The sequence below is a fragment of the Arachis hypogaea genome, chromosome 10 (genome assembly GCF_003086295.3).
Source record: "Arachis hypogaea cultivar Tifrunner chromosome 10, arahy.Tifrunner.gnm2.J5K5, whole genome shotgun sequence".
NCBI lineage: Eukaryota > Viridiplantae > Streptophyta > Magnoliopsida > Fabales > Fabaceae > Arachis > Arachis hypogaea.
The window spans coordinates 70817352-70827512 of NC_092045.1; the positions used below are offsets into that span (position 1 = coordinate 70817352).

Here is a 10161-nt window from a genome sequence, read left to right on the forward strand (position 1 = left end):
CTCCCAAGTCTCATTGCCAAATAACTTGTCATTTAGCTTCATGATTGCTCCAAGGTATTTAGCAACTTTCTCTTCAGTGACATATTCATCTTCTTCAGAGGAAGAATACTCATCAGAGCTCATGAATGGCAGAAGTAAATCCAATGGGATCTCTATGGTCTCAGTGGGAGCCTCAGATTCCCATGGTTCCTCATTGGGGAACTCATTGGAGGCCAGTGGACGTCCATTGAGGTCTTCCTCAGTGGCGTTCACTGTCTCTCCCTCCTCTCCAAATTCGGCCATGTTGATGGCCTTGCACTCTCCTTTTGGATTTTCTTCTGTATTGCTTGGAAGAGTACTAGGAGGGAGTTCAGTAATTTTCTTGCTTAGCTGACCCACTTGTGCCTCCAAATTTCTAATGGAGGACCTTGTTTTAGTCATGAAACTTTGAGTGGTTTTGATTAGATCAGAGACCATGGTTGCTAAGTCAGAGTGGTTCTATTTAGAATTCTCTGTCTGTTGCTGAGAAGATGATGGAAAAGGCTTGCCATTGCTAAACCTGTTTCTTCCACCATTATTATTGTTGAAACCTTGTTGAGGTCTCTGTTGATCCTTCCATGAGAGATTTGGATGATTTCTCCATGAAGGATTATAGGTGTTTCCATAGGGTTCTCCCATGTAATTCACCTCTTCCATTGAAGGGTTCTCAGGATCATAAGCTTCTTCTTCAGATGAAGCTTCCTTAGTACTGCCTGGTGCATTTTGCATTCCAGACAAACTTTGAGAAATCAAATTGACTTGCTGAGTCAATATCTTGTTCTGAGCCAATATGGCATTCAGAGTATCAATCTTAAGAACTCCTTTCTTCTGATTAGTCCCATTGTTCACAGGATTCCTTTCAGAAGTGTACATGAATTGGTTATTTGCAACCATTTCAATTAGTTCTTGAGCTTCTGTAGGCGTCTTCTTCAAATGAAGAGATCCTCCAGCATAGCTATCCAAAGACATCTTGGACAGTTCAGACAGACCATCATAGAAAATACCTATTATGCTCCATTCAGAAAGCATATCAGAGGGACACTTTCTGATTAATTGTTTGTATCTTTCCCAAGCTTCATAGAGGGATTCTCCTTCCTTCTGTCTAAAGGTTCAGACTTCCACTCTAAGCTTACTCAATATTTGTGGAAAGAACTTTGCCAAGAAGGCATTGACTAGCTTTTCCCAAGAGTTCAGGCTTTCTTTAGGTTGTGAGTCCAACCATACCCTAGCTCTGTCTCTTACAGCAAAAGGGAATAGCATAAGTCTGTAGACCTCAGGGTCAACCTCATTGGTCTTGACAGTGTCACAGATTTGCAAGAATTCAGCTAAAAACTGATGAGGATCTTCCAATGAAAGTCCATGAAACTTGCAATTCTGTTGTATTAGAGAAACTAATTGATGCTTAAGCTCAAAGTTGTTTGCTCCAATGGCAGGGATAGAGATGCTTCTCCCATAGAAGTCGGGAGTAGGTGCAGTAAAGTCACCCAGCACCTTCCTTGCATTGTTGGCATTGTTGTTGTTTTCGGCTGCCTTGGGTTCTTCTTCTTTGAAGATTTCTGTTAGGTCCTCTACAGAGAATTGTGCCTTAGCTTCTCTTAGCTTTCGCTTCAAGGTCCTTTCAGGTTCAGGATCAGCCTCAACAAGAATGCTTTTGTCTTTGCTCCTGCTCATATGAAAGAGAACAGAACAAGAAAATATGGAATCCTCTATGTCACAGTATAGAGATTCCTTGAGGTGTCATAGGAAAAGAAAAATGGAAGGAAGAGTTAGAAAATTCGAACTTATCAAGAAAGATGGAGTTCGAATTGTGCATTAAGGAATAGTGTTAGTCCATAAATAGAAGGATGTGAGAAGAGGGGAAGAAATTTTCGAAAATAATTTAAAAATATTTTAAAAACATTTTGAAAAACTTTAATTGATTTTCGAAGACCAAGATTAAGAAAGAAGTAAAGTGATTTTTGAAAAAGATTTTTGAAATTAGAAATAAAAAAGATTTGATTGAAACCTATCTTGAAAAATATGTGGTTAAGAAGATATGATTGGTTTTAAAAAGATGTGATTGAGAAGATATGATTTGAAAAACATTTTAAAAAGATTTGATTTTAAAAATTAATAACTTGGCTAACAAGAAAAGATATGATTCAAACATTAAAACTTTCTCAACAGAAAAGGCACATACTTGAAATGTTGAATCAAATCATTAATTGATAGCAAGTATTTTTGAAAATGGACAGAAATTGATTTTGAAAAAGATTTGATTGAAAAGATTTGATTTGAAAAAGATTTGATTTTGAAAAGATTTTGAAAACTAAAAAAATATTTGATTTAAAAACAAAATCTTCCCTCTTGTGCCATTCTGGCGTTAAACGCCCAGAATGGTGCACATTCTGGCGTTTAACGCCCAAACCACTACCCTTTTGGGTGTTAAACGCCCAGCCAGGCACCCTGGCTGGCATTTAAATGCCAGTTTGTCTTCCTTACTGGGCATTTTGAACGCCCAGCTTTTTCTATGTAATTCCTCTGCTGTATGTTATGAATCTTCAATTCTCTGTATTATTGACTTGAATAGACACAAATTAAAAATATTTTTGGATTTTTAATGATGAGGAATAATTAAAATGCAACTAAAATCAAATAACAGTGCATGCAAGACACCAAACTTAGCAGTTTGTATACTACTGACACTAACAAAATGAGAATGCATATGAGACACATAAACACTCAAGTCAAGAGAATTTAAAAATCAGAGCAATGAAACCATCAAGAACAACTTGAAGATTAATGAAGACACATGCATGAATGCAAAAAGAACAGAAACATGCAATTGACACCAAACTTAACATGAGACTCTAGACTCAAACAAGAAATATATTTTTGGATTTTTTTCGAAAATTAAGTGGAAAAAGAAAATAAAGGTATCAAAATTCTTAATGAGAATTCCAGGAATCATGCAATGTTAGTCTAAAGCTTCAGTCTAAAGAAATTAGACATGGCTGAACAAGCTTCAGCAGGACATTGCATTCAAGAGCTAAATTGATGAAAATCAATCAGCTTTGGTGATGATAAGAACATTACCTTGAAACACTAGAATTCATTCTTAAGAACTCTTAAGAAAAATACCTAATCTAAGCAATAAGATGAACCGTCAATTGTCCATACTCAAACAATCCCCGGCAACGGCGCCAAAAACTTGGTGGGCGAAATTGTGATCATCAATGGCGCCATCAACATGGTACGCACAATTGTAATCTCAACTATTTATCACAACTTCGCACAACTAACCAGCAAGTGTACTGGGTCGTCCATGTAATAAACCTTACGCGAGTAAGGGTCGATCCCACAGAGATTGTTGGTATGAAGCAAGCTATGGTCACCTTGTAAATCTTAGTCAGGCAAACTCAAATGATTATGGATGATGTATGAATAAAACATAAAGATAAAGATAGAGATACTTATGTATTTCATTGGTAAGAACTTCAGACAAGCGTATGGAGATGCTTTGTCCCTTTCGTCTCTCTGCTTTCCTACTGTCTTCATCCAATCCTTCTTACTCCTTTCCATGGCAAGCTGTATGTAGGGTTTCACCGTTGTCAGTGGCTACCTCGCATCCTCTCAGTGAAAATTTTCAACGCACCCTGTCACGGCACGGCTATTCAGCTGTCGGTTCTCGATCATGTCAGAATAGAATCCAGTAATTCTTTTGCGTCTGTCACTAACGCCCCACAATCGCGAGTTTGAAGCTCGTCGCAGTCATTCAATCATTGAATCCTACTCAGAATACCACAGACAAGGTTTAGACCTTCCGGATTCTCTTGAATGCCGCCATCAATTCTAGCTTATACCACGAAGATTCCGATTAAGGGATCCAAGAGATAAACATTCAAGCCTTGTTTGCTTGCAGAACAGAAGTGGTTGTCAGGCAGTCGTTCATAATTGAGAATGATGATGAGTGTCACATAATCATCACATTCATCATGTTCTTGGGTGCAAATGAATATCTTAGAACAAGAATAAGCCGAATTGAATAGAAGAACAATAGTAATTGCATTAATACTCGAGGTACAGCAGAGCTCCACACCTTAATCTATGGCGTGTAGAAACTCCACCATTGAAAATACATAAGAACAAGGTCTAGGCATGGCCGTGAGGCCAGCCCCCATGATCTAAGATAGCATAAGACTAAAGATAGCTACCAAGATGAAAATACAATAGCAAAAGATCCTACTTATAGAGAACTAGTAGCCTAGGTTTTACAGAGATGAGTAAATGACATAAAAATCCACTTCTGGGCCCACTTGGTGTGTGCTTGGGCTGAGCATTGAAGCATTTTCGTGTAGAGACTCTTCTTGGAGTTAAACGCCAGCTTTTGTGCCAGTTTGGGCGTTTAACTCCCATTTTTGTGCCAGTTCCGGCGTTTAACGCCGGGCATTCTTGAGCTGATTTGGAAGGCCGGTTTGAACCGTCAAATCTTGAGCAAAGTATGGACTATTATACATTGCTGGAAATCCCAGGATGTCTACTTTCCAACGCCATTGAGAGCGCGCCAATTGGGCTTCTGTAGCTCCAGAAAATCCACTTCGAGTGCAGGGAGGTCAGAATCCAACAACATCTGCAGTCCTTTTTAGTCTCTGAATCAGATTTTTGCTCAGGTCCCTCAATTTCAGCCAGAAAATACCTGAAATCACAAAAAAACACAAAAACTCATAGTAAAGTCCAGAAAAGTGAATTTTAACTAAAAACTAATAAAAATATACTAAAAACTAACTAGAACATACTAAAAACATACTAAAAACAATGCCAAAAAGCGTACAAATTATCCGCTCATCAACTAGACCCTAATTCCTTAGACCTTCCTAGTCTCCTCTAAAATTCATTAACTGCCAATTCCTTGGTCAATTAATTCAAATTAGAGGGTGATGATCAATTTCTAGTTTATATGCCACAAGAATCCTAATTATCCAAAATAAGAGGATTATATGTCATGTATCCCGTTAAATACAAACAATTAGAAATTCAGGATAATATGTTTTCAAGCTGTTGTTCAAGTAAAGAGCTTTTCCAAGTTTTACAAGAACTCAATTAGAACATGGGTCATACTTCCGTTCCACCCAAATTCATAAAAGAAAGAACGAAAACAATTATTGAAATATAAATCAAAACATGCATTAAATTAGAAAGATCAAACGAATTAATCCATACAAATAGACAGAGCTCTTAACCTTAACAATGAAGGATTAGTTGCTCATGGTTCAGAGAAGAAAACTAGGATTCTGGTAAAATGTACATAGTTTCCATCTGATGGCATCTAAGTTCCTATTTATAACTAATCCTAATAAATTTAAAACCTAATTATCAAGAATTAAAAATAATATCTTTTCCTATTTTAAAATCAAATTTGAATTTAAATCAGAATTAACTAACTACTCCGCGTCTTGTAACGCGGGGACCACTTGGCTTCACTGGATCCGCGCCTAACTTGAGTGCTAAAATGGGACCCAAAAATCACTCCCCAGCATTTTCTGCATTTTCTGCACGTGGCGCATGTCATGCGTACACGTCGATGGTCTTTTTAGCAAGTCACGCGGACGCGTCGGTCACGCGCACACGTCGATGACCAAATCTTCAATTCACGTGTACACGTCAGTCACGCGTACGCGTCAATCACGTGTACGCGTCACCATGGATACCTCCAAATCACGCGTACGAGTCAGTCACGCGTATGCGTCGCTCCTCGCTGCTATCTCCTTTAAATCTTGAGCTGCAGAAACTCCATCAAATCCAGTCAAATACTACCTAAAATAAATAAAATTGCAAAAGATTGAAAGTAGCATCCATGTTGTGTTTGGTTCATCAACACAACGTTGTGCCATTGGGCTCAATTGCACCTTTAGATTTCTTCTTGAGGCCTCCATATTTTCAATCCTTTCTCTATTTTTTCTCCCTTAAGAGCTCATCCCTTAAGGACTCAAGGAGATGGCTAATTGACGCGCATGTTTGGGACATTTGTTCTAGTGAAAGTTTGGTAGAGAAAAATTGATGAGCTTTTAGAGGTGCATAGGTTGTGGTGAAATTGTTTTGAGGGACTTGATATGAATTTTGAGAGGAGTTTTGTGTGTAGTGAAATGAATTTTGTGGTTAATGAATTGAATTTTATGGATTTGGGAAGGATATTTGTGCTGAGGCATGCTCAAGTGATAAAAGATTTGGACATGTAAAACTAGGAAGTGAGGTTGGATATTTAAGAGGTGATGGCTTTGGATGAATGGGATATGTATGAGTGAAATCTCTTTGGTTTTGATCTTCCCAGCCATAACTTGGGTATTTATCATAATAATATGAGTTATTTTATGGCTCTGGGAAGTACCCTATTTCATGTTCTTGATACTCCCACACACCATGAGCATAATAACGAATCATTCTGTGGTGGTGGAAACTTCTCCATCAAATTTGATTGACCAAAATATGATGGATACTCAATTCTTTCTTGCAAATTCTCTGTAACTGGTGCACGAGAATTATACTCACACTATGTAATTTCGCACAACTAACCAGCAAGTGCACTGGGTCATCCAAGTAATATCTTACGTGAGTAAGGGTCGATCCCACAGAGATTGCCAGCTTGAAGCAAGCTATGGTTATCTTATTATTCTTAGTCAGGATATCAATAGTGGTTCTTAGTTTTAATTGTGAAAAGTGAAAGAGCATGAAATGAATACTTGTTACGCAGTAATAGAGAATGGGTTGGAGTTCTAGAGATGCTCTATCCTTTGAATTTCTGCTTTCTTACTATCTTCTTCTTCATGCACGCAGGTCTCCTTCCATGGCAAGTTGTATGTTGGTGGATCACCGTTGTCAATGGCTACCAGCCGTCCTCTCAGTGAAAGGGGTCCATGTACATGGCTAATCATCTGTTGGTTCTCACTAATGTTGGAATAGGATCCATTTATCCTTTTGCGTCTGTCACCACGCCCAACATTCTTGAGTTTGAACCTCGTTACAGTCATCCCTTCCCGGATCCTACTCGGAATACCAAAGACAAGGTTTAGACTTTTTGAATATCAGGAATGCTGCCAATTGATTCTAGCTTATACCACGAAGACTCTGATCTCACATATTTGAATGCTCTATTGTCAAGAGAGGTAGTCAAACTCGTGAGCCAGGAACCCAAAAGACATACATTCAATCTAAGGTAGAACGGAAGTGGTTGTCAAGCACGCGTTCATGGGTTGAGAATGGTGATGAGTGTCACGAATCATCACATTCATCATGTTGAAGTGCGAATGAATATCTTAGAATAGAACCAAGCGTGATTGAATAGAAAACAGAAATAATTGCATTAATTCATTAGGACACAGCAGAGCTCCTCACCCCCAACCATGGGATTTAGAGACTCATGCCATCAAAGATACAAATTCAGATGTAAAATGTCATGAGGTACAAAATAAATCTCTAAAAGTAGTTTATATACTCAACTAGTAACCTAGGTTTACAGAAAATGAGTAAACTAAGATAGATAGTGCAGAAATTCACTTCTGGGGCCCACCTGGTGTGTGCTGGGGCTGAGCATTGAAGCTTTCACGTGCATAGGCTATTCTTGGAGTTAAACGCCAGTTTGTAACTTGTTTTTGGCATTTAACTCTGGTTTGTAACTTATTTCTGGCGTTTAACACCAGAATAGGGCAGAAAGCTGGCGTTGAATGCCAGTTTGTGTTATCTAAACTTGGGCAAAGTATAAACTATTATCTATTTCTGGAAAGCCCTGGATGTCTACTTTCCAATGCAATTGAGAGCGCGCCATTTGGACTTCTGTAGCTCCAAAAATTCTATTTCGAGTGCAGGGAGGTCAGAATCCAATAACATATGCAGTCCTTTTTCAGCCTCTAAATCAGACTTTTGCTCAGGTCCCTCAATTTCAGCCAGAAAATACCTGAAATAACAGAAAAATACACAAACTTATAGTAAAGTCAAAAATGTGATTTTTGCATAAAAACTAATAAAAATGTACTAAAAAGTAGCTAAATCCTACTAAAAACTATATGAAAACACCTCCAAAAAGCGTATAAAATATCCGCTCATCACAATACCAAACTTAAACTGTTGCTTGTCCCCAAGCAACTAGATAAATAAAATAGGATAGAAAGAAAATCAAGAGACAATTTCAGAGTTTTATATGAAGCTCCAATTCTAATTAGATGAGCAAGACTAGTAGCTTTTTGCCTCTGAACAGTTTTGGCACCTCACTTCATCCTTTGAAGTTTAGAATGATTGACATCCATGGGAACTCATAATTCAGATAGTATTATTGATTCTCCTAGTTTAGTATGTTGATTCTTGAACACAGCTACTTTTATGAGTCTTGGCCGTGACCTTAAGCACTTTGTCTTCCAGTATTACCACCGGATACATAAATGCCACAGACACAAATTATAGGTGTCCAGAGTTCTTAAGCACACTGGGTGAATCTTTTCAGATTGTGACTCAGCTTTGCTAAAGCCCCAATTATAGGTGTCCAGAGTTCTTAAGCACACTCTTTTGGATCACAACTTTAACCACTCAGTCTCAAGCTTTTCACTTGGACCTGCATGCCACAAGTACATGCTTAGGGAAAGCTGGGTTCAGCCACTTAGGCCAGGATTTTATTCCTTTAGGCCCTCCTATCCATTGATGCTCAAAGCCTTGGATCCTTTTTACCCTTGCCTTTTGGTTTTAAGGGCTATTGGCGTTTTCTTTTTCTTTTTCTTTTCTCTTTTTTTTCACTGCTTTTTCTTGCTTCAAGAATCAATTTTATGATTTTTCAGAGTATCAATAACATTTCTCTTTTTTCATCATTCTTTCAAAAGTCAACAGTTTTAACATTCATAAACAACAAGATAAAAAAATATGCACTGTTTAAGCATTCATTCAGAAGACAAAAAGTGTTGCCACCACATATAAATAATTTGAATTTTTCTTATTAAGAACTCGAAAAAAAATTGCCTCCTTATTAAAAATATCTGCTATTCTATTCATGCCTAATGATGATGAAAAAAATAAATTATATCTTACTTGGAGATGATAGAAATAAAAAATAAAAATACTAATTACTATTACTCATATGACTCCTAAGATAGATTTCTAATAGCAGAAGTTATCACAGCTTTAAGATTAGGACTCAACAACTTTTATTTTGGGAGATGGATGCTCCTTCAATTTGTGGGTTGTCTAGACCTTCAAGAGAAAGCTTATGGCGCTTCAGCTCCTGTAGTTCACGCCCTTGCTTTTCCTGTTCCTTAAGCAGTTTGCAGATCATACTATTTTGATTCTGCTGTTCTTCCTTAAGTTGATCCATAGTTTCTTACAGCTTGGTGATAGATGCTTCTAGGCGGGTCCAGTAGTCAATTTGAGGGATTTCTGGGAGGAACTCCTGTTCCCTCCTTTTAATGGAGTTTTCTTGTACTTGTTGTCCCTCCATTGACTACTTGGTGATTGGATGTTCGATTGGGATGAACTCATCTACTCCCATCTTCACCCAGCCTCTTTACATAGCAGAGAAATCAAGTTTGGGTAAGCCAATTTGGCGTCCTTGGAGTTATTATTTGCAATTGTGTAGAGCTCACAAAAAATCAGTTGATGAATCTCCACTTCGTTTTCTTGCATAATACAATGGATCATCACTGCTCTCTTGATAGTGACTTCGGAGCGGTTGCTAGTAGGCAGTATGGAATGCCTATGAAATTTAGCCAGCCCTTAGCAACTGGTTTGAGATCCCCTCTCTTGAGTTGGTTTGGAACACCTTTTGTGCTGGTTGTCCACTTGGTTCCAGGGATGCATATGTCCTCTAGAATTTGGTCCAAGCGCTTATCATCACACACCATTCTCCTATTAAAGGATTATGGATCATCTTGTAATTGAGGCAGCTTGAAGACCTCTCTTATTTTGTCAAGGTGGAAGTAAATCATCTTCCCTCTGACCATGGTTCGAAAGGTATAGAAAGTGGTTCCAGTCATTCTCTGCATCTTTGTTTGTCACAGATTTGAGTAGAATTTCTGAACCATGTTTCTACCCACCTTTGTCTCAGGATTAGCTAGAATTTCCCAGCCTCTGTTTCAAATTTGCTCTTGGATCTCCAGATATTCGTCTTCTTTCAGATCGAATTTAACTTCC

At 38.1% G+C, this 10161-nt stretch overlaps 1 non-coding gene across 1 annotated transcript; it reads left to right on the forward strand.

The window, feature by feature from the left end:
- Nucleotides 1-1041: 1041 nt before the first annotated feature.
- LOC112719031 (small nucleolar RNA R71) lies at nucleotides 1042-1149 on the forward strand. The gene has a single exon (XR_003161351.1). It is a non-coding gene; the product is annotated as a small nucleolar RNA R71 (small nucleolar RNA).
- The last annotated feature ends 9012 nt before the right edge of the window (nucleotides 1150-10161 follow it).